This window comes from Sturnira hondurensis, unplaced genomic scaffold, assembly GCF_014824575.4.
Source record: "Sturnira hondurensis isolate 20B ecotype Veracruz unplaced genomic scaffold, ASM1482457v3 Scaffold0018337, whole genome shotgun sequence".
Lineage (NCBI taxonomy): Eukaryota > Metazoa > Chordata > Mammalia > Chiroptera > Phyllostomidae > Sturnira > Sturnira hondurensis.
Genome location: NW_028090968.1, coordinates 2,200,140 through 2,225,271, shown reverse-complemented (window position 1 = coordinate 2,225,271; position 25,132 = coordinate 2,200,140). Strand labels below are relative to the sequence as shown.

Genomic DNA, 25,132 nt, shown 5'->3' with positions numbered 1-25,132 from the left:
AAATGCATGTAGAAATGTACGTGAAGTTCGGAAATGGGCAGAATGAATCATGTGGCTAGAAGTCGGGAAAGCGGTGACTCTGGGGAGGCAGCGAAGAGTGTGGAGGTGCGGGAGGGAGGCCATTCTGGAGGGCTGGTCATGCTCTCTCTCTTCCTCTGGGGCTGGTTACATGGCTACATCAGCTTTGTGAAAACTCAAGTTGTGCACTTTTCTGTATGTATGTCATAGTTTTTCAAAGTGAACACACACACACCCACACACACACACACACACAGTTCCCATTTTGAAAAATGAGTATCAGCACAGCCAGGCACATATTTCCTTTTATGAGGGCAAAGAAAGGACTTTTTTCTCCTAGAGCCAATGTCTGCCTAGAATTACATGGCCTATGCCCAGGGCGTGTCCCTGTCTGAAGGCCCACACTCACAGCCCTGGGCCACCATGGCACGCACACAGTGCCGTCCTTTGTGTGGCTCTGTTTTCCAACAGGGCAGGGCCCGGGCTGCTGTGTGTTAGGAGATCCATTCAAACCTGTCTCAGGAGAAATGGGGATATGAGCTCCCGGGACAGCAAGCCACGGTCTGGGAGCTCCGATGGGCCTGTAGCCCCTTCCCACACATTCTGCTTCATCTTCTGGAACTAGTGGGAAGCAGAGGTAGCAATTAATTCTGCTGCAGGGAGAAGGGGAGAACCCTTCGAGGAAGTTCTGCCATTAAGCCAGCATGAAAAGAGAGACTTCTCTGGGGGAAGAGAAGAAAGGGCTTACATTTCACAATGGAAAGTGAACATGGGCAAAACAAAGTCAATAAATAAAGCTAGAGAGGTTGGAAGTGGGTTCTAGAAAATTTTGAAAGTCCTTTTGAGGTGTTCGGACTTTATAAGACTGTGTTGTCCAGTGGAACTTTCTGGAAGGATGGAAATGTTCTCTATTGGGGCTGTCTAATCCAGTCGCCACCAGCCACAGGAGGCTGTGAACACTTGAAATGGCCACTAGTGTGACTGAGGAACTCAATCTTAAATCGCATTTAAATATATGCAATTTAAATTTAAAATAAAATACAGTATTCAGTTACCAGAAAACTTTTTGTAAGTCTGGAACACCTCAGGTATATGAATCTACTTTAGCAACAGCTTATTTAATAAACTGTAGTATCCAATTTGGGATATGTCAATGTGAAATACATCCTGAGTTTCAAAAACTTAAAAATGTGAATGTAAAATATCTCGTTCATAATTTTTTGATATGATCTGTATGTTAAAACGATACTATGTCAGACAGATGGAGTAAAATGTGTTGCTAAAATTCATTTCACCTACTTCTTTTAAACTTTTTAAAATGTGGCTTCTAAACGATGTAAAATTGCCCATGTGGCTCATTTCCTGGTTCTATGGGACAGCAATGCTACGGCGCAATGGGAGCCATGGAAGTTTATAGAGAAGAGGAAGGTCCAATCCCAGAAAGGGTAGATGACACAGAAGCAAGAAGAAAACTGCAAAAGGCCTCCATGTGGATGGAGAGGACAGGAGGGCAGAGGGGGTTAACAAGATCACCAGATATCTTTGTGAAAACAGGCTCAGGGTCAAACATGAGAACACTGTGAAAAGTGCGTAAGGACTGTTGCCAGGTTCCTCTGACACTCAGACACAAAAATGCAGAGGGACAAGACCACAAAGATCAACCCCAGAACACACATCTACCAAGCTCACCTCCTAAGTCCGCTGACGTTCCCTCAGGCTGGCCCCAGGATCTCCCCCAGCTGCTTCTCCCAGGGACTGGGCTCCCCGAGTCTTCAGCTGGGGGAATGGGCCAGGGTGCTCTGTAGTAACTTACGTCCCCATTCTGCATCAAGGACATGCTGTCCCTTCCTGTCTCAGGAAAGGCAGACCCTAGCTGTCTACGTGATTTATTATGAAAACTGAGTCATATTTAAAAAAAAAAAACACAGAGCAAAAAACACGATGCATACAGCAAGCCTAAAATAGCCCTGTTTGCTGTGGTTGCAATCGGAGTGCTTTGGGAGGGAAAAATAAGCTGTGGGGTGCCCTAAATTGTGCAAATAGTTTGGGTCAAACCACTGGAAATCTGTGCCTCAACTCAGAAGCAGGATTCCTCTATTTCAAAACCACTGCCTCTCTCCTCCGCAAGTAAGGAAATTGCCAAGACACAACATACAAGTGTCAGGAGGTGGGAGCCTTCAGTCCACGAACAGTAAAGACTCACTGTTCTGGAAATTAAGGCCAGGGTCCCCTATTCATTGACCAGGCAGCATCTTCCTTGTAATCACATTCTATTTTCTGGAATTTCAGGAAGATGTGTGTTGGGAATGTTGCTTTTCATCGTTGAGCCACAGAAACATGCTTATAATTTTGAAAGGAACAAGAGCAACAAACTAGAATAGTAAAAAATAAAAATAACGAAAAGAAAGAGAAAGAAAAGCAACAGCCTATAACTAGCTGGTTTAAAAGCTTTTAAATAAATTCCAGAGCATTCCTTCTCCAGGCCTCAGGCCAGGAAATGCCTCTTCACTCAGTCCCAATTCTCTCCCCTCCCCATTTCTTTTCATTTGGCTTCCCCAAGGGCAGGAAGCCCACCCAGCCACCCACCTACTCACCCTTCCAGAAAGGATTTGCTCCACCGGCCTCCACCGCCCCCTCCCTCTAACTCCAACGAGATGACACTCTTAAGAGTAGCAGTCTCTCACCACACACACACACACACACACACACACATGCACACACATGCACATCACACATACCCACACTCCACTGTCACCAGAGAACACTGTCACTCCAATCAGGATGCCTGTGTGATGTGGCACTAGCACAATCACATCTAATACTTGTGTCTCTTTTTCTGGAAGAAACTGCAAACCCTAGAAAAGCATCTCTGAGTTTAACAGAACTCAAAGCCATGGTTTTTGCACATAAAAACACAGCCTTCCGAATCCTGGGTGATTGGGGCAGCCCTGCAGAGCCCTGGTTACCATAGTTACAGGGAGCTGGGGGGAATAAAAGAAAAAACAAGGGGGTCTCCTTCTTCCCTTCTGTTGTTTAACTTTGTTTTTAAGCTCCCCAGAGAGTGGCTTTTCTCCATTGTCAATTTAAGAGAACACATTGAAGATAGGTCTCCATTCACCTTCCACCAGCCCCCATTTGAAATAAGAAAACGCTAAAGGCTGGAGATTTCTGTTTTCACCATTTCAGAATGACTGTTTTATTAGCTACGTCCAAATCTAGGGATACATTCCAAACCCATATTTTAAATATGGAAAATGTGGCCAGGCCGGCCTGCCGGGCGGTGTCCCGCACTGCCCCACGGGGCCTTTGCTGGGAAACACAAAGCCACCATCCTGAAGTTCCGACTCCACTGAAGGAGGCCGCGGGCTCCACTGCGCCACTCTGGGCCCAGGTTGGTCCCCCATGTGACTGCCAGTCACAGGAAAGGAACTTCCGATCCACGGAGCTTCATTTCTCACGTGGGAAGCACTGGGCTTGGCCTTGGAAATTGGCTCGTGACCAGCTGCATGATCCTGGCCCCACTCTCTCATCTGTATAAATATGCCACTTGGAATTTTGGGGTCCCTCACTGAAAATTTCCCTTGTTCCAAGTCTCAACGGTTTGCCTAGCAAGTGACATTCTCTTACACGGGGAGCGAGGGGACACTCCTGGACCCAGAGCATGTCTGGGGCAGCTCTGTCACCCACCAGGGCAGAGGACAGGCGTTCTCGACCTGTTTTCATCACAGCTGCTTCCCCCCCTACCCTCCTGCCCCGGCCCCAAGGAGACAAATTAAATTACCTCTAAATTCAATTAATTAATTTAAAGATAATTTAATTTCTGCCTAACCAGAGAAATTAAATACTAAGAATTAAGATTTTGTTCAGTAGGGTTGTGTTTTGGAGGGCCACACACAACTATAATATCTAAGACATTTTTCACCTCTCCTCCCCACCGAAGAACCAGTTTTCGCTCCCCTGGGTCACCACCGAGAATCCACTGTGCGGTCCCAACAAATTTTCCAAATCACCAACATCCATTGGTCTGATATTTCTAAAACATGCCTCCTTTTTCTTGCTGTCATCAATGCAATCATTCAACCACATTTTAACCTTTTACTGACCAAGTCCTAATGTCCCTTACATCTGTACATTCTTTTTTTAAACTAAGATTTGATTTTTTATGGTAAAATACCTTTTTGTTATTTTAAAAAATTAATTACATTTTATTGATTATGCTATACAGTTGTCCTGGCTTTTCCCCCTTTGCCCTCCTCCAGCCAGCACCCCCACTCCCTCAGGCAGTCCTCACGCCATGATCCTGTCCATGGTCATGAGTAAGTTCTTCGGCTGCTCCACTTCCTGTACTGTCATTTACATCCCCATGGCTGTTCTGTAACTACCTATTTGTACTTCTTAATCCCCATTCATCTCTTCACCCAGCCCCCACAACCCCCTCCCATCTGGCAACCATCAAAATGCTCTCTGTATTCATGAATCTTTGTTCTTCTTCTTTGTTTAGTTTATTTTTTAGATTCAATTGTTGATAGATGTGTATTTACAGTTCACAGTTTTGATCTTTTTTAACTTTTTAAAAAGATATTATTTATTTTAGAGAGACAGGAAGGAGGGGAGAGAAACACCCATGTGTGAGAGATATATGGATTGGTTGCCTCTCACATGCCCCCAACAGGCATGTGCCCTGACCAGGAAACCAAACTGGGGTTTCGGTCCACAGGCTGGCACTCAATCCACTTGGGACACACCAGCCAGGGCTTCTTCTTTTTCTTAAGTAAGTCCCTTTAACATTTCATAAAATAATGGTTTGGTGATGATGATCTCGTTTAGGTTTTTCTTGTCTGAGAAGCTCTTTATCTGCCCTTCAATTCTAAATGATAGTTTTGCTGGGTAGAGCAGTCTTAGCTGTAGGTCCCTGCTTCTCATCACTTTCAGTATTTTTTGTCAGTCCCTTCTCGTCTGCAAAGTTTCTTTTGAAAAATCAGCTGACAGTCTTATGGGAACTCCCCTGTAGGTAACTAACTTCTTTTCTCTTGCTGCTTTTAAGATTCTCTCTCTATCTTTAAACTTTGGCATTTTAACTATGATGGGTCTTAGAGTGGGCCTCTTTGTATCCATCTTGCATGGGATTCTCTGTGCTTCCTGGACTTGCATGTCTATTTCCTTCACCAAATTAGAGAAGTTACATTATTTTTTCAAAGAGATTTCCAATTTCTTGTTCTTTCTCTTCTCCTCCTGGTACCCGTATGAGTTGAATGTTGGACCTCTTGAACCCGCCCCAATGGTTGCTTGTAGTATCCTCTTTCTTTTGGACTCTTTTTTCTTCTTGTTGTTCTTTTTTTTTTTAAATATAGTTTATTGATTATACCATTACAGTTGTTCTATTCCCCCCCTTCATTCCCCTCCACCCGCACACTCCCTCCCCCACCATTCTCCCCCCTTAGTTTATAACCACGTGTCTCAAGTTCTTTAGATTCTATATTTCCCCCACTATTCTCGCCCTCCCCCCTATCTATTTTCTACCTACCATCTATGCTATTTTCTGTGCCTTCTCCCCCCTTCTCTTCCTCCCACCCCCCTGTTTCTAACCCTCCATGTGTTATTCATTTCTATGGTTCCACTCCTGATCTAGCTGTCCTCTTGGTTTGCTTTTGTTTTAGGTGTGGTTGTTAATAATTGTGTGTTTGCTGTCCTTTCACTGTTCATATTTTTCATCATCTCTTTCTTATATAAGTCCCTTTAGCATTTCATATAATAAGGGCTTGTTGATGATGAACTCCTTGAACTTGACCTTGTCTGAGAAGCACTTTATCTGTCCTTCCATTCTAAATGAAAGTTTTGCTGGATAAAGCAATCTTGGCTGTAGGTCTTTGGATTTCATGACTTGGAATACTTCTTTCCAGCCCCTTCTTGCCTGTAAGGTCTCTTTTGAGAAATCCGCTGACAGTCTGATGGGTACTCCTTTGTAGGTGACTGTCCCCTTATCCCTTGCTGCTTCTAGGATTCTCTCCTTCATTTTAGTCTTGGCTAATGTAATTATGATGTGCCTTGGTGTGTTCCTTCTTGGGTCCAACTTCTTTGGGACTCTCTGAGCTTCCTGGATTTCCTGGAAGTCTATTTCCTTTGCCAGACTGGGGAAGTTCTCCTTTATTATTTGTTCAAATAAGTTTTCCACTCGTGGCTGTTTCTTTCCCCCTTCTGGTACCCCTATAATCCAGATGTTGGAACGTTTAAAGATGTCCTGGAGGTTTCTAAGCCTCTCCTCATTTTTTTGAATTCTTGTTTCTTTACTATTTTCTGGTTGGATGTTTCATTCTTCCTTCTGGTCCACTCCCTTGATTTGAGTCCCATTTTCCTTTCCATCGCTATTGGTTTCCTGGACATCTCCCTTCATTTCAATTAGTTTAGCCTTCATATGTTCCTTTAATTTGTGACTAAGTTCCTCTAATTTGTACTCTACCAATTCTGTGAGCATCCTGATAAATAGTGTTTTAAATTGGGCTTCTGAGAGGCTGGCAATCTGTTGGTCGCTTAGAGTTATTGGCTCTGGGACTTTGAGTTCTTGCACCATCTTTTGGGCTGTTCGTGCCTGTTAAGTAGCAGGAACAGAGCCCTAGGTTTTCACCAGAGCAGAGCAACTCAGTCGCTGGGTTGTGACGTTGTATGTGGGGGCGGGGTCAAAGAGGGACAATGGTTTCCCTCTGCCGCCCACCTCCTCGACCCCCACCAGCACCGCAGCCACCATCGTCACCAGGACCACTCGCCCCGCGCCACTGCACACGAGTGTTCCACCGCTGTCAGCCCTCCACCACTGGGTTGGCCCCCTGGGGCCTGCGTGGTCCATCTCACTGCGCGCGAATGTGCAACCTTGGTCAGTCTGCCCCGCACCCCAACTAGGTCCGGGCTGCCTGCACTCCTAGGTCTGTCCTTCCCGACCCTGCTCCGCTGCTGGCCTACCTCTCTTACCATCCCCGTTGAATGGTTCGTAGCTGTCGGACTTCTGTATAATTCGGTTTTCTGGTCTCTGGGTGTGTCTTAGTTCTCCAAAACTTTTGTTGTATCCAAACTTGGTTGTGGGAGAAGGCACAGTGTTTCCACCTATGCCTCTATCTTGGCGGAAGTCCTCTCTTCTTGTTGTTCTGATTGGTTGGTTTTTGCTTCCTTAGGTTCCAAATCATTGATTTGAATCTCATCTTCATCCACTCTACTGTTGTTTCCCTGTAAATTGTTCTTTATGTCAGTTCGGTGTACCCTTCATTTCTGACTGGATCTTTTTATGCTATGGAGGTTCTCACTAAGTTCCCTCCCTGAGCATCCTCCTAACCAGTGTTTGGAACTCTGCACCTGATAGATTGCTTACCTCCATTTCATATAGCTCTTTTTCTGGAATTTTGATCTGTTCTTTCATTTGGGCCATGTTTCTTTGTCTCTTCATTTTGGCAGCCTCCCTGTGGTTATTTCTGTGTATTAGGTAGAGCTGCTTTACCCCATGTCTTGGTAGCGTGGCCTAATGTAGTAGGCCCTGTAGGGTCCAGTGGCACAGCCTACCCATAACTCAAATTGGGTACTTGAGGTGCACCCTTCTTGTAGGCTGAGTACACCCTCCTCTTGTAGTTGAGCTTTGATCGCTGTTGGCAGACCAATGGGAGGGATTTGCCCAGGCCAGTGAGCTGCAGGGATTGGCTGTGACCACTTAATCACCAACCTCTGCCCTCTGTGGAGGATCAGTTGTGTGGGGGCAGGGTGGTGGTGCCCCAACATGGTCTACAGCTGTCCACTGGGCATGCTGACCCTGGGGTTTCCCAGGTGGTGCAGACCAAAATCAGTCCCCACCTGATTTTGTCCGGGGCCGCCCTGCCTGAGCTCTAAAGCAATCTGAGATTGCTTGTAGATTCTCAGGCTTGTAGATTCTCAGGCTTGTAGATTCTCAGGCTTGTAGATTCTCAGGCAAAGCCAAGCTGTGAAGCCAGGCTGGCTACTGCTAGTGCAGTCCTGGGGCTCACTGAGGCCAGCTGTTGCTTGTTTGAGAAAATTTGGGAAGTTGGGAAGCATGCGCCAAGACCAGCCATTCATATGGAAAAGCAGCTTGGCTGGGCCTGTTAGGTGGGTGGGGCAGAGTCTCTGGGGATCTCCAAGGTAGGTCAGACAGTGTTAGTCAAGTTGGTGGAGTCTCAAATATGGCTCCAGTTTGCTGGCTCTGTTTGGGGAGGGTTTAGAAAAGGGACAATGGCCTCTGCTCACCTTGATACCAGACACTTCAGTTTCTCCCTGGATACCACTGGTGCCTTTCAAGCTGCTAGCCCAGTGCCGGAGCTCAGTCGGAATGAGTCTGAGTAGGTGAGTCTGTGGTTTGTGGGTTCTTTAACCAAGAAACTGCTTGGAGCTCCAGAATTTTCTTCCACTGACTGAATCCCTGCTGGGGTTTTGCAGCCATGAGTTGTGGGGACTTATCTTCCTGGCACTGGAACCCTGGGCTCGGAGGAGTGATATGGAGCTGGGACTCCTCGCTTCCAAGATGTCCCTCCCAAACTTTTATCCATCACATGTGGGTGAGAGGCCAACCTGTTCTGCATCTGAGTCCCTCTTACCAGTCTGGATGAATGCGGTTTCTTTTAATTCTTTAGTTGTCAGACTTCCACTTAACTTGATTTCTGATGGTTCTAAGTGATGGTGTACATTTTAGTTGTAATTTTGATGTGCTTGTGCGAAGAGGCAAGCCATGTCTGCCTATGCCACCATCTTGACCAGAAGTCTCACATCCACACACTCTTTTGCAGGTATGTCCAGCCTCCTTGCACCTTAATCTCATTAGCCACAACTCAGGGAGGTGGGCAGGACAGGGTGACCAGCCTGGGGATATTCCCCTTTGCTGCACTGGGACCAAGCAGGGCTGGGCTGTCTGGGCTGACCAACTCCTCCTGTCCCTAGTCACTTGTCTGTCTGGGTCTTGAATCTGCTGAGTCCTCATCCCTCAACAAAACTGAAGACTGCTAAGTGGTACCAAATAAGGAGGCTATTAAAACTTTACTTTGGCATCTTTGAGTCTAGATATTCTGGCCTAAGCAAAATCTACTGCTCTTCACACACCACCTCCCCACCCCCCGCCACCACCAGATTCACAACTGTGTTAACAGGAAAAGCATATCAGGCTCTTACTTTATTGTAATGGGCCCTGTAATTCATGCCCTTACATGTGCCATCCCATGAAGTTCTCACCACTGAGTCAGGAATTACTATGACCATCATCAACCAAACAAAAAAACTGGGGCCTAGGGCAGTTAAGGTGTTTGTGCAAAGTCACACAGATGGAGTGGCAGGCCTGGTGTTTGAACCCATGCCCATCAGGCTCCGGAGTTCCTTACCTCATCAAAACACATCCCAGGCTCAGAGATCCAGACGCAATCAGCAGCCTGGTTTTGCATACTTTGCCTCCAAGGGAAACAAATCGAAAATGAATTCTTCCCTAGCCCAGGTAAAAAGGTGCATTTCCTACAGACTTTCATACCACACAACGGAGACAAAAGAAAAAAGACTTGTCTGTCATGGATTCAAGTAATTTTGTCACTGCAGACTCTGCAATTCAAAACAATCCACTTATTTAGTAATGATGGGGCCAGGATCTCAATGATCAACTAACAGTAGATGTCCACAAAGTGTCCCTTCCTCATTCTGGGGAGACAAACAATAAAGGGGGGATTTCAATTTCTAAGATGCAACTTTTGTGCAAAGCTGACTACTTAAAGTGTTGGTGTAGGCTGGGATATCTCAGCCACGTGCAGCAACACCAGGGGAGAAAAAGGCAAAAGCTTCCAGCCAACTGCATCTCAGAGCAGCTCAGTCCCAGCTTCCTAACGTCACTCCGCTGAAAGAGAAGGGACAGGCCCTGGAAGTCCTAGCAAGAAGCCACACCTCTGGGCCCAGTGATCTTCACACCCTGAGCTGATACTGATGAACTGATCCTGACACCCTGGAAAGTGGGAATAAACTCACAAGGAACCTCACTTTTATCAATCTATCTGCTCAGCAACTTGGCCTAAACAGCTTTAGTGTTCCCTAAAACACACCAGGGGGATCTGCTGTTTCAGGCGCTCACCTAGAGCTTGAAAGTCATCTCACACACCCGTGCCTGCGCCACATTCTTCGATGTTTTGGGAGCCAAGACTGGCAGCAGTCTGCCTAGAATCCCAAATCCTAAGGGGAGAATCTCAGTTCCAGGTAGCCTAGAGATGGCTGGTGAGCAGCTTTATCGCTGCCAACTCAGCTCAAAGGCACCACCGGAATCAGCCTTGAAAACATGAGGCTAAGTGACAGAAGCCAGACACAAAAGCCCCCATCTTGTATGATTCCATTTCTATGAAAGGTCCACAACAGGTAAATCCACAGTGACAGAAAGCAAATTAGTGGCGGCCAGGGGCTGGGGGAAGGGGGTTAGGAGGAAATGGGGAATGAGTGTTAATGGGTACGGTTTCTTCCTGGAGAGATGAAAATGTTCTAGAACTAGACAGAGGTGATGTCTGCATAACACTGTGAATGTACTAAATGTCACTGAACTGTACACTTCACAATGGTGTATTTTATGTCCTGTGAACTTTACCTCAATAGAAAGATAAAACAAGGCATTGCCAGAACTATCTGGTCTCCATGTCAGAAGCCAAGGCCTGCAACCTGAGCCTCCAAATTCACTACTTGTCTGAGTTCAGCCCATACACTGACTCCTGTTTACCTAAAACCAAGACCACTGGACTCTTTCTGACCCCCGCAACATGCCCCACCACAGTGACCAAAGGTCCTGGGATGCTCAGGATGGAGGGGGTTCCCAGGACTCAGTGGACCCCTTCTTCCCACCTCTCTCTCACTTCACTCCCTCCCATCACTGCAAGTGCCGATCTTTCATGAATCTTCAGCCTTGCTTACACATTTCCTACATGCCAGGCCCGCTCTTTCCTGTCTATCCTCCTTTTCCTTCCTTCCTTCCTTCTTTCCTTCCTTGCTTCCTTCCTTCCTTCCTTCCGTGCCTACAAATCCCTCTAACCTATCATATCCCAGCATGCATGTCACTCCCTCCAAAAAACAACCTCTGGCATTCCCAGGGTAAAATTCCTCCCCAAACCTCTCTCTACACAGTGCAGAAATCAAGGCTGCAGGGTCTGGAGCCAAACCGCCTATGGTCACATCCAGGTTCCCTCACACCCCACAGCATGATGCTGGTGCCTCAGTTCTCCCACCTGTAGAATGGGCACAATGGTAGTGTCTTAAGGTTCTTAGGATGAAATGAATCCTTATGAAAGGCACCCAGAACAGACGGGACAGCTAAGGACTCAGTGTGCGCTAGCTGTTGTGCAGTGAGCGTTCCTCTGCCGTTCTCGTCAGAGCACTTTCACTTGTCTGTCTTCTTGACCAGTCTGTGGGCCCTATAAAAGCAAGGATTCAAATTTATTCAAATCTGCAACTCCAGCTCCCAGAACTAGGCTCCAAACATGGCAGGTGCTTCGTAGGATGGCCCACCATTCCAGTTTGCCCAGGAGTTTCCCGGATAAGGGACTTTTGGTGCGAAAGCTGGGAAAGTCCCAGGCAAACCAGGACAAGTTGGTCTCATTGATGTGTCAACAAATGTTTGTAAAAAATACCTGGATAAAAAAAGGACACCAGGTGCCACCTTGGACGGCTTCAAGATCTGGAAGCTGACACAAATGAGAAGGTCTTACCCTGAATAGCCTCAACTTGGAATCTGAGAAAACAGCTTTTAAAGGAAAGCGTTCAGTGGCAACAGCCTCCATCCTGGATGGTCTCACAGTTCGGCTCAAGGCAACATGAGGGTGTGGCCAAAGCCTCGTCAAACACGCCCCAGAACTAGGATCACTTAAAGGGGACTGGAATCCTTTATTTCCTCCAGGATTCCTGGGGGAGCGGTATTTCTCATCAGAGCACCCTGGGGTGTGAAGGAGGGGGTCAAGTCCAGATGTGGGTGGAGAGAACTTGAAAGGGGAAGTGTGGAGGCCTGCAAACACCCACAAGATAAGCTCAGAAAGAAAAAAAAAGCCCCAGGCTCCGAACCTCACTTTTATCCCCTGACGAAAGTTGGTGACATTGCTAGCCTAGCATCCTGGCTCTGCAGAGGCACCTGGTTTCTGAGACAACCATTCCCACTTTTGGTTGGGGTTACGACAGTGGCGCTTCCTGGCACTGGCTGTATCAGACATTTGGGGTCTGGACTCGAGATCACTGCCACCACCTTCAGCTCAGAAAGACCTGCCACCACATGTTCATTGTCTGGTCCTGGGCGTGGCTCCAGAGCCATGGACTTGACATGGATGATGTGTCACCCATTCTCCAGAAATAACCACCTGCCAAGAAAATCTGGAGACTCTAAGTTGCTTGAACCCTGAGATGCTATAACGTCAGCAACCCTCATGGACTTGTGTGGACAGGAAGGGAAAACGAGGTTCACACCTTTGCAACTACCTCCATCCTCAGTGCTTGTAGGCACCTGGTGAGGACTGAAGGCACACCAGTGGTAGATTAGGGAGCAACAAGATTCTGGGTCATTTTTCCTTCCCAATACCATCCCTTTCTGGTGAAATGACCAACAGGCAGTCAGGGCCCAAAAGCAAAGGAGGAAGAGGGCAGAGAGATAATGTCCACCAATGAGGATTTTCCTTGGCTGCTCTTGCTGACGTAGCTCAGTGGATTGAGCATGGGCCTGCAAACCAAAGTGTTGCCAGTTTGATTCCCAGTCAAGGCTCATGTCTGGGTTGCAGGCCAGGTCCCCAGGGTGGGGGCGTGTGAGAGGCAACCACACATTGATGTTTCACTCCCTTTCTTTCTCCCTCCCTTCCCCTCTCTCTAAAAAAAAAAAAAAAAGAGCAGACGGGTACCATCTACTAAATACCCAACAGTCACTCTGAGAACACAGAAGAAATATGAGCAGACAAGAGTATGGAAAGGGGAATGAAAAATGCTGAATGTTTAGGAGCAGACTGGCACCAAGCTCCCTCAGTTCAAATTGCAGCACTGCCAACTTAGTGAGTTGCTTCATTTCTTTGTGCCTCGGTTCCACCATCTGGAAAATGGACTGAAAAAGTATCTACACCTCAGAGGGCAGCTGTACAAACGAAGTTAGCGGATGTACTCAGAACACCGGGCAGTCGGGTTACTAGAAACACGTTAGTTCTAACTATTTACAGGGAAGCTGAGTGAAGCCTCGAGAGGAGATCGCTTGCCCACAGTGACACAGAGATTTCACAGCGAGGAGTTGGGAAGACCCAGATACAGATACAGACCCCATCACACCGTGTGCATCCCATTCTCTCTGACAGTGCAAATTCGGCTCCCTGCCTCTCTCCTACATCCATGGATTCACCTCCCACCACCGGCCTCCTTCCTCCCTCAGCCTCAACCCACACAAGCCCAATGTTTCCTGTCCTTCTCCCCTGAAGCTGCCAGGCCCCTCCTCTGCGGACTTCCTCATTTGGCTTGGCCTTGAACCTTGTTCTCTCTCAGGGGCTGCTCCTTCCCCATCAGCCCTTCTGTAACCAGGCCCCAGGGACTCAGGGGTCTGCATACAGTACTTATGGTCTCCCCATTCCTCAATCCCTCACCCATCTAGCTGACCATGACCCATGCCTGGATAACTTCATCTTCACACACAAAAAAATGCTCCTTTCTCTCTAAAGCAAGGAGGTGCAGTCAAGACAACACAGAGACAGAGGCTGAGGCTTAACACCATCAGTGAGAAGTCGTGTGGACATCACATGCCTGCACGTCAGCAATGAGGTCTTCCTCCCACAAACCCCTGACCCCAGGCTCATCATGAGAAAATACCAGACAAACCCCAGACTGGACAACTTTTTACAAGAGACCAGGCCAGTACTCCTCACAACTGCCAAGGTCAAAGAAAACAAAGAAAGCCTGGGAAACTGCCACAAACCGGAGTTGGAGACATGACAACTACATACAACGTAGGACCTGGGAACAGAATCCAGAAGTGAAGTCTGGAGTTTGGTTAATCGCAGGTAAGGCAGCCACATCAGGTTCTCAGTTGTGCCAAACGTGCCTGGTGATGTTAACAATGGGGGGAGCCAGATGGAGAATAAGGACCTTCTATGCTAATTGTTCTGCAAATCTAAAACTACTCTAAAACAAAATGTTTGTGTTTTTAAAAAACTCACAGTTGATAACAGGACATTGTCCACCCAACATTACATGTCATTTTCATCCTGGCAAAGAGCAAAATGTTTGGTTACATATGGAGATGGCCTGGTTGTAGATGTCACTCACACAGGACTGGTGGGAAGGTAAACTGAGGCTCACACACTGGAAGCATCTACCAAAACTTAACATGCACGAGTCCTTTGACCCAGCAAGTCCCCCTCTAGGAATACACATTAGCAATAACCCCATGCGTGGGTGAAGTGAAGTGACAAAACAACGAGGACACGGAGGTATTCGCTGCAATGCTGCTAGAAACCACCTACTTGTGCATCGGCAGGAAGCCGGGCAGGTTGCTGGTGGTCCACCCACCCCAGGCGATGGTAAGCAACCACCACAACAGAACGAGGAAGTTTTAGATGCAGAAACACAGCAATCCCCAAGATAAACCAGTGCATGAAAAAAGCCCAAACAGCACTTACAGCAAGCCACCACTTGTGTATGAGAAGGACATACGTATTTCTTTATATACTATGCATGAAACACCACCAAAAGGCTACACAAGAAACTGTAGCAGTGGCTGCCTGTACGCAGTGGCTGCCTGTCCAGCAGGCAGGATGGACGCTCTTCACATTTACACCCTTATTGGTCTTCTGTATGGTGAACCAGAGCAATACTACACAATCAAAATTTAATTAAGGAAAATTTGCCCTGGCTGGTGTAGCTCAGTGGGTTGAGCGCGGGCCTGAGAATCACACGGTCGCGGTTCGATTCCCAGTCAGGGCACATGCCTGGGTTGCAGGCCAGCTCCCGGCCCCTGGCAGGGGACACACAAGAGGCAACCATACATTGATATTTCTCTCTCTCTCTCTCTCTCCTTCCCTTCCACCCTAAGATAAATAAATAAAATCTTTAAAAAATTAAAAAAAAAAACATCCTTCCATATACAAAATTTAAAAAAAAATTTAATTAAGGAAAATTAAATAAATTACATCTATTTATTAAGTATAACTCAGTGTATTTAAAATTTATTGATATAACTGAATATATTTATAACTAAATAAAATAAATTCGTTTTAAAATGGGGGGAAAAGCCTCCTTTGTAAACCCTCATCTGCCTCCCCCAAGCCGGCCTCCTATATACCCCCGCTCTGGGTGAAATGACATCACCACAGCCCTCAGTCCCAAGAACTGTATCTAATGTCCGTGCCCCGCACCTCGCCCCTTGGCCCCACCCTGAGTGTTTGTGGCGTGACTAAGGCTTCTGATCACTTCTGTTTCGTGAGAAGATGTGCACTCTACCATCTCTACTATATAATTCCCAAGTCTGTACTACCTACATCCTCTTTACCAAAATAAAGTTCTTCTCTTTGCATTTTGTGCTATTGTCCATTTTTTGTGCAGGAGGCGCCGCAGGCAAATGGCAGACGAGGGACTGGGGAAACATGGACCCTCCCTCAACAGCCCTAAGGAGCCCACCTGGGGAGGCAGAGTTAACCCACACGGGAGGCATGGGGCAGACACAAAGGGAAAACTGAGTCCAGGTTCTCCAGCAAGGAGCGGGTCTGGCGGGCAGTGTGGCGGAGCACGCAGAAGCAGGCACACCTGCGTCCAGGGAGGAGGCCAGGAGGGTGGGGTTGGGCGATGGGAACACTCACACCGTCGGGAGCCTGGCCTGGATGAGGTGGGCACCAGGCTAGACCTTCCAGGAGATGCTTCACACAACGGTTCTGTTTCATTAACCAGTAGCTCAAGAGCAATTTCAACACCCCCCCCCCCAGAAGTAGTCAACTCCTGACAAAGAGAGTTCAGATTCTAAAAATAAGCCTCAAAACCTGTAATAGTGGAAGAAACCAACCACAGCAGCAGCCACCCAACACCCCCACCCCCATCATTTCACAAACTTCAAAGGCCCCTCGGCCCACAGCCAACAGGGTCCTCCCTCCAGATGATGTCTACACGCAACGAAAGCGCCAATCTCATAACTTCTGGTGTTGCTTCACTCTGACTGACAGCCTCTTTCAACATCCCTCCCCAGCAAGAATCTTAACCATGTTCTAAAATCAATCCCATATTTCCCTCTGCTTTCTTAGAATGCACAAACATGAACAAATAAGAAAAGGCTTGTGTTGGCTGTGCTACCCCAGGCTGCCCATCGTCCAGCCTGGGCAGATGGTCGCCCCCAGCCTACCGCTCCACCTGCTGACTCAAAGGCTCCAAGGACGAGGCAGCCAGACCCCAGGGGTGTAAGGACTCCAGGTAAGTAAGTTACTGGTTTGCTTGGGTGCCTCCTACAAGTAAGGAAAACAACCTTGAGCATCTGGTTCAATGCAAACATCTGCGATACCAGGGAGTCTTACATTTGCTTTAAAAAAGCAAATATTGGCTCAATTTTGGTTCTCTTCCAGATGACAGCAAGTATTGTAACTGTCATATCTTTGAAAACTATGGAAAACAATGGTCTCGCCTTTAGCAAGACTTTGGAATCAAGTGAGACAGGGTGGTAAACGTTAACCTTTGCACTGTTTCCAAGTCATCCCACTTCCCCTAACCGAGCCCACACCATCCAGCCCTCAATGACCCATGCCTTCCTCATGCATCTTAATTACTTCCTGTCCGCAAGTCAGACTCTGAGTCCAAACTGGACCACATTACACTCCTCCAGGGCAAGCACGGGCTCTGTTCTATGTTTCTCTGGATTCTCCACAGGGCTTTGGGAAAGCAGCACACAGCCCACCTCCTTGCAGAGCTGAGATTTTGTGAGCACGGGTCTGACCTACATACCCCACAGACTATGGGTATTTACAGCAAGAGCCAGGTCTTTTGAAGTGTGTATTTTTTAAAAGAAGAAGAAACGAAAAATCTCCCTTAAAGAAGAATTCCAAATAATATTGTGTAGGTACCCGCCCCTCCAGGAAATTAATCTCTACTGGGTGTGAGCTGGACGTAGTATCTTGACTTTAAAGAATAATAAATGAAAAGAGAAAGAGTAACTTGCAGTGGAGAAAGCTGGCAAAGCCCCCCTTCACCTAGAGATGAAGGCTAATGTTATTAGCAATGTCACATGGCTGTCACAGGCCTCCTGAGGTGACATGTGGCGACATGATGGGAAGGGCCCTCACCTCCGTGGCACTCTTCCATCGACCATAACCCTGTGTAATCAGGAGAAAAACATCAGACAAATCCAACTGGAGGCAAGTTCTACAAAATCCCTGCCTGGTACCTCTCAACAACAGTCGTGAAAAAACAAGGAGAGACTGAGAAGCTGTAACAGACCAGAGGAGACTGGGAGAAGAGGGTTAAATGCAAGGCAGAACCCTGGGTGGGAGCTGGGCAGGAAAATGAACAGCAGCGAACAGCTGGTGAACTCCGATAAGGTCTGGGGTTCGGTGGCTAGTGAGGCACCAACGTCAGCGTCTTCGTTCGACACTTGTACTGTGGCGATGATGTAAGATGCCAACTACAGGGGAACTGGGTGAGGGTTATATGGAACCCCCACGTCAACTGCAACTTTCCTGCAAATCTAAAATTAAACTATAAGGTGAACTGAGGCGGGCAGGCCTCACCCAAAGGCATTCGTGTTCAATTTTTAAAATATATGTATTAAAAAGGTTTTTAAAGTATTTTTAAGTGTATTTTGATTAGGCATGAAAGATTAAGTGGAGGCAGGGTATCTAATATTTCTAATTGGGGAGGTTTAAAAAGAAAGAAAAACATATCCTCAAATTTAAGTGAATGATCAGGCCTTAATGTTAAAAAATCTCCAAAACTCCTCCTAGCTGAATGCACACTGATACTCCACAAAGCTGTACCCTCTTTCTTAAAATGTATACTTCAAAACTCTAAAAAAGTTGTCTTAACCACATGTGAGTAATAAACTTCTAAAAATACATCTCCGTGCTGTGTATAGGACGGTTTTCCAGATTCAGGGATGGACTGGTACACCAAAGGGCAAGGCCTTCGGAGGGGAGAGAAAGCAGTGTTTTCAACACCGACTTAATCCTCCAAAATCAGTTGTTTCAGGAAGAAAAAAGGAAGATTATTCAATTCCATTCACCGCCTCCCCCCTCCAACCCCAGAAAAGAAACCAAGGAGACATCCTGGAATACGCACATAACAGAAATGACCCCAGAAGACCCCAGGAAAAAAAAGGGATTCCTTCAGCGAAAGGGCACACATGCGGATTGTCAGGTCTCTGGAAAAAAACAGCCTCGTTTGTACACAAGGTGGAGGACCAGCTGGGAATGGCCCAAAATGTCTGGTCTTCTACAGTCTCTGGAGAAAAATGTTCTTCACAGTAACACGAGCATAAGTGAAACCTGATTACAAAAGCCCTAAGGAAGTCTTTGACTCATACATTTATTATATCGAACGTAGCTCAAAGTTCTTCAAGGAAGGGCCATTGGCCAGCCGTCTTTAAAACACAAGGATGGGCAGTGCTGCTTTTGCCGTGATGGAATTTAACCTGCATGGAGCTCCAGAAAATGCCCAGCATAAATGGCATTTCTTAAACTCTAAGTTAGTAAGGAAGAAGAATTCAGACAAATGAGGAAACCGGAGTCTCCAGTTATCTTGGGGAAGGAAGTGAGAAACTGCCGCACAGTTGTTAGGCTCCTTGACCCCCCAACAAATTCAAATTCAGTATACTTCCATACAAATACAGAGGCCAGCAATGAAATGTTTCAGAGAAACGCTGTCAAATTCCACCTTCTGAATTCCGTCTGTTTCTGCAGGGCGATATATTCCACAAGTCAAAGATAAAGTTTCCACAATCTGAAAGCCAGGTTCAAACATGGCACAAGTACAAATTACTGTGAATTGTGGAGTGGAAAATGCTCCGACTGGGGAACTGGGCCTCTCCCCCAAAATCAGAGAGGGCAATTTCCCTGTGGATTCCTGGGGAAACCACATCCCCAGTTTCCACGGGAATGATGGTTTTTGAAGAAACGGTGCAATGAGAACATTAATGGGACAGTGTCAAGAGACAAAACTGTGTGTGCTCTGATTGCAGCTTCATAAAAAAACAGGCACCATGACAAAAGACAAAACCGCTGAACTAAAAACATATATGCTAACTGTTCATTCACACAGTTGAGATTATGCCTCCTTTTCTTCTTTATCGTCCACATTTTCTGTAATAGTTATTCTTTATATAACTTTAAAAAAGAAATATCAATGCACCATCTATGAATAACCTCCCTGGACTCAGAGTTCAGGCAAGTCAATGCTAAGCTCTTAAATTTTCCCCAGGAACAGTCAATTCTACAGCTCCCTATGAACTAAGTGGCTTAAATTCTCCACCACTATGTTGTCTGAAGTGAACAATACCATTAAAGAAAGTGATAGAGAACAAAGTGCCTCAGGCTTTCAGGATCATGGTGAATTAATTTCTGCCTACTAGGAGGGGGCAGGAAATCACTACAGACACCTCTGATTCTGTCCAAGCCTTAAACCTATGAATACACACAGTTCTTCCACTGAAATAAGTTGAAGGGACAACTTCATTAGCTGCTGAAGTGTTCTCACGGCTGCCCAGAATGCCAAGGCAGATTCAAACAGGATGAAATTTCGAGGACTCGGGAAAGTACCACTTTAAGCTCAAATAACAACTTTGTGTAAGTAAACACCAATCAAGTCCAGAACAGGCCATGGGCAGCCAAAGAAGCAGCAAAGACATCACAAACACGTCTGTGCTAAAGAAAGACAGAGTTAAGGAGGTCTATTTGCCGGATGAGATGGATTACCTCGCCCACAGGGCTATTTTCATGGCAGCAAAACCAAAAACAAAAGACAAGTCGTAGTACCAAGACTCCAGGATTACCTCATGTGTACCTCCTTTTTTTCTACTGTCACCCCTGCTTTGGGGAGAGTCATTTTGGGTGGAAGAATTTTAAGTCCTGACAGGCACCAGCCTATTCTCAGAATGGCCTCACATACACCTCTGGTCAGTGGGGATACTCAACGGCAGAAGTGCACCCACTGTTTATGTCCTTGAAAATCAACTTAAGCTGGAAATACCTCTGGCTCCCTTTCTCAGCGGTCCCCCTTTCACTGTCCTCAACCCTGGGGATGTCTGTGCCTCCTCCAAAGCTCTGCTGAGACTCTTCTGTAAACAGTGGAATGCTGCCCACCATGTCCACATGTCCCTCTGCCGAATGTGCCCAGGCCTCAGGTTGGCTACTAAACTTCCCTTGGTTACCCTGGAGCCCCGTGCTCATAGCAACCTCCCTTTCATTCCTCCCAACCCCCTGCCAGGCCTTGGAGAGTGATGGCTCTTTCCTCCGTGTGTGTGTTTTCACTTTCCACCCACTGCATCAACCCCTCAGGACCAGGAGCCATTTCTTCTGTGTCCTTCCCAGGGGGAGGGTATAGCACTTGATTTCCCCACAGCCAGCCTATAAAAGGGACTAAAGGAACAGAGGGAAACTTACTCACCAAGGAGAGTGAATTACTTCAGTCTAGTATTTTAGAGACTTAACAAATTGATCCTCCATTTCAGATCAACCACCATGTCACTTAATCCACAGAAACATTACACAAGGATACTTTTTCAAATGTGAATAAAAGCATCTATTATTAATGCCTTAAAGTAACAGGAAAGAGGGAAGACGGGCATCTCTCGTAGTTTCTCCCATAGGAGAAACACTCTCCTAAGTGTTTCTTAGTCTGGTAACATTAGATCCCAAAGCAAGGGCTGGCTGAGAGGAGCGCTGAGTGCAACGTAGGTGTTATTCTAGGCCTTGTGGAGCCAGATTCAGAACCAACTATGATAAAAACCAAACACAGTGGGAGAATCCCAGATACTAGCTCTCTTTACAGGTACCCAGGTTAGCCTTATTTTAAAAGAGCCACCTCCCCAGAAGGCTCAAGGTGGGGGGAAGGAAAGTGAGGCACAATTTCATGCAAACCATAAGTTTTCCTTAAAAGCCTCCCACCCCATCCCCAGAACTGCAGGGCCAACCTTCCTTCCAGGCAGCCCCTGAACCAGCACCACGGCTAGGGGAGGGATTTATCTCCCAAGGGAAGAATGGTAGGCGAGTCTAACCCGATGAGTTACACAGGAAGGGCCTGTAACTTCCAGAAACTGGATTTCCCAATAACCAAAAAATAATCCAACAGTGAATGACATCAGCCCACTATCCCAAAGCACAAAAGCGACCAGAAAACTAACCAAGGTCCAACTGGCCTGATCCCTGGATATTACCCTTCCAAGATTCACCATTTCCCCAACACCTCCCCTTCCTAACCTGATCAGGAGCTCCTGGTATAACACCCAACCCAATGCTCAGACCCACGCTGACTGGAAAGCTGAAGGGAGGTCACGTGCCAGCTTGGCAGGAGGGGCATTGTCCACCCCTGCCACAGGTTCCCCTGCCTGTGACACCAGCCCCGAGCCGGCACCGGCAGCTGGATAGACTCCTGTGCTCATCGGGTGCCAACCTTCCCCGGGCTCCGGAGGTTGGGACCTAGCCCGGACAAGGCTCCCTCCCATTTGTGTCCCGATTTTCATCTTCGAGTGCTCTCCCCCAGGCCCTGAAGTGTCCATATAGGCGCCCACTGAGGGTGGTCCTCAATTCTGCGTGGATTCCCCTGGGGCAGAGGCAAAAACACAGATGCTCTGGACCCGACAAGCTGAATTTTGGGACTTACGTCCGAAAATTCGTTGGGTTTGTTGTTTGCTTTGGTTTTGTTTCTGAACTCCCGGGTGATCGTTCTGGAAAACTCAACTTTTAGATCGCAGTAACCACAGGGAATCGCAACATTCCTGAAAAAGCTCGGGACGTCCTTTCCAGGAAGGGGACAACGCGGACCCGCGGGGGAGGGGGGGCCCTTTCAGATAGGGGGGGTTGGCCCTTTCAGATTGGGGCCGGGAGACCCATTCCCGCGCGACCCGCGGACGACCAGCTCGCTCAGGGGCGCAGGATCGGAACTCAGCCTGTCCCACGGCCTAGACAAGCGCTGGGAGGCTGGAAACCGGCCTGCGCCGGCCCCACGAGAAAGTTCTCGGCCAGACCCCAGCCCCCTCCACCCCGTGTTGAACGCCGGGACCCGCCAGGGTCATCGGCCGCCACCACCGGCGCGATGCCCCGGGTCTCCCGGCCTCGGCTGCTCCCGAGCCCCAGGCAGGTGCCCTCGCCGCAAAGTCCCGGCTCGCGGCCCAGGACACCCCTCGGGTTGCACCCTCGCCACCGCGCCCCCCGCTAGTGCCCCGGCTGCCTCCACGCAGCACTCACCGCCGCCGCTTGCGCCGCCACTCCAGCCGGTAGGTCTGAGCCGGCAGCGCAGGCGGGCGGGACCGCTCCGGGGGCGGGGATGGGGGCGGCACCCACACGGGCGGAGCATGCGGCCCCGGCTTCCGGCTTCTCCCCGCCTCCGCGGGCTGCCGGGACTCGCGTCTGGGCACCTATGGTGCCACCACCTCCGGCCTACGCTGGGCCGGCCGGCCTGGCCTGTGACCCCACGAGAGACCACCTACCCTCCCGACTCTGCCGTCCCCCTTCACTTCTTTGGTTTCCCACTGTCCAGACTACACCCCAGCCTTAGTCTCTCCTGAAATCCGTACTTTCAGCCCAGGCTCCTGTGCTGACCTCGGAGCATCCTCCCCTGACCCACTCCTCCATCCCCTTTTCTCCCCTCTCGAATTCTGCTGCAGCACCTCTGTCCCTGCCTCCTGTCCCTCCTGATTTGGCCCCCGCCCCCCACTCCATCCCACTCCCCTAGATCCCCCCTCTCTGACATTCTTTGGGAGTGCTAGAGGAACTAGATGGCACAAGAATGAAGTTGGAGCCCTGTCTCACACCATATACAAAATTTAACGAAAGGGAAAAACTATAAAACTCTTAGAAGAAGACAAAAGTGTAAATCTTCATGATCTTGGATTAGATAATGGTTTCTTAAATATGACACCAAAAGCACAAAATAAAAAAAATAAAAAAAACAATAAAAAATTGTTAAACTGAGCTGTATCAAAATTTAAAACCTTTGTGCATCTAAGGACACCATCAAGAGTGTGTAAAGACAACCCACAAAAAGAGGAAAATACTTGCAAATAATATATTTGATTACAATCAAATTGATTGCTCAATCCGTATTTTATAAAGAACTCTTACAACTCAACAACAAAAACACAAGCAACCCAATTTTTTAAATGGGCATGGGATGATCAAAATATTCTGGAAAGGAGCTCTGGCTGGTGTGGCTCAGTGGGTTGAGCACCAGACTGCAAAGCAAAGTGTCACTGGTTCGATTCCCAGTCAGGGCACATGCCTGGGTTGCAAGCCAGGTCCCCAGTGGGGGATACACAAGAGGCAACCACACATTGATGTGTCTCTCCCTCTCTTTCTCCCTCCCTTCCCCTCTGTCTAAAAATTACTTAATTTTTAAAAAACAAAAAGAAAAAATGTTCTGGAAAACTATGGAGACAATAAAAAGATCAGTGGTTGTCGACACTGGGGAAGGAGGGTGGGAATCAGAGACAGACAAATAGGCAGAACCAAGAAGAATTTTAGGACAGTGAAAATACAGTCGGGTACTTGTCATTGCGTATTTGTCCGAACCCCTATAATGTGTAATACCAAGACTGCACTCTAACGTGGACTGTCAGCTGTGTGGGACAGTGGTGTGCCAACGTCAATCAGGGTCCTCGGCTGTACCCCGTGTGCCACTCTGGTGGGGGTGTTGGTGATAGGGGAGGCTGTGGCATGGCGGAGAGGGTATGAGAAATTTCTGTGCCTTCCTCTTACGTTTTCTGTGAACCTAAAACTTTCTTTTTAATTGTCTTTTTTAGAAAAAAAAAGTTCTGCAGATAGCTGGTGGGGTAGTTTCACAACATTGTGAAAGCACTTAATACCATTGAAATGTACACTTAAAAATAGTTAAAGTGGTAAATTTTATGTTGTGTATATTTTTACCACAAAACAATAAAATTAAGTTAAACTAAAAATGGGCCAAAGATTTGAATAAACATTTCTGCAAATAAATTATACAAATGGCCAACAACCACATGAAAAAGATGCTCACCATCCTTAATCACCAGGAAAATGCAAACAAAAACTACAATGACATAAACGCTCATACCCACTATGGTGGTCATAAAAACTTTTTTTAACAGAAATAACAAGCGTTGGGAAGGATGTGAAGAAACTGAAACCCTCATACATTGCTGGGGGAAATATAAAATGGTGTGGTTTCTGTTTCACCCTTAGGCATATACACAGAAGAACTGAGAACAGGTACTCAAACAAAAATTTGTACAGGAATATATACATCAGCATTATTCACAATAGTCAAAAGGTGGAAATAACCCAAATGTCCATCAACGATCAATGGGCACAAGAAATGTGGTATATCCATATGGCAAAATATTATTTGGTCATAAAAAGGAAGTACTGATACATGTTATGACACGGTCAACCTTAAACAGTCTGCTCAGTGAAAGATGCCAGACACAAAAGGTCACAAGTCATGTGGTTCCACCTACACGACATCTGGAGAATAGGCAACCCCACAGACAGAAAGGGGTGAGTGGCTGCCGGGGCCGGGAGGGGCGAAGGGGGGCTGCTAACGAGCCCGGGCTCTCTTTTGGGGGGTGTTAACAATGTTCTGGAAATTGATAGCAGTGGTGGTTGCACAATATTCTGAATGTAGAATGGTAGAGTTTAAAATGCTAATTTGTGTATTATGTGAATTTTATCTCAGTTTTAAAAAAACTAAGCCGGACATCTCATGGATGCCCTGTTAGGACACAGAAGAAGGGGGTGCTGCACAGTTTTACATGACGTCTGTGACTATTTTCTCTTCCCACGGCGGACTTGGCAGCTGTGTTCCAACCTGAAAGGGCCCAGAACAAGATCTGGGAAGGAGACACACATATGCCTATACCACTGGAATAACAGGGGCCAGGCAGAAAGGGAGAGATTTCCTCTGCGTGAGACTTCCTCCTTCTGTGTACTTAAAAAATGACAGCAGC

General features: G+C 47.2%; 1 protein-coding gene across 2 annotated transcripts in view; it reads right to left on the bottom strand.

Annotated features, from left to right (window-relative positions):
* Nucleotides 1-22,487, bottom strand: part of LITAF (lipopolysaccharide induced TNF factor) — a 31,189-nt gene extending 8,702 nt beyond the window's left edge. The window contains exon 1 of one of the 2 annotated variants that reach the window (XM_037068992.1): nt 22,401-22,487. The gene's annotated coding sequence lies outside the window, so the exon portion shown is untranslated. Of the gene's footprint in view, nt 1-22,397 lie in introns of both variants that reach the window. The other variant, XM_037068991.1, reaches the window with a different exon arrangement.
* Nucleotides 22,488-25,132: the final 2,645 nt, after the last annotated feature.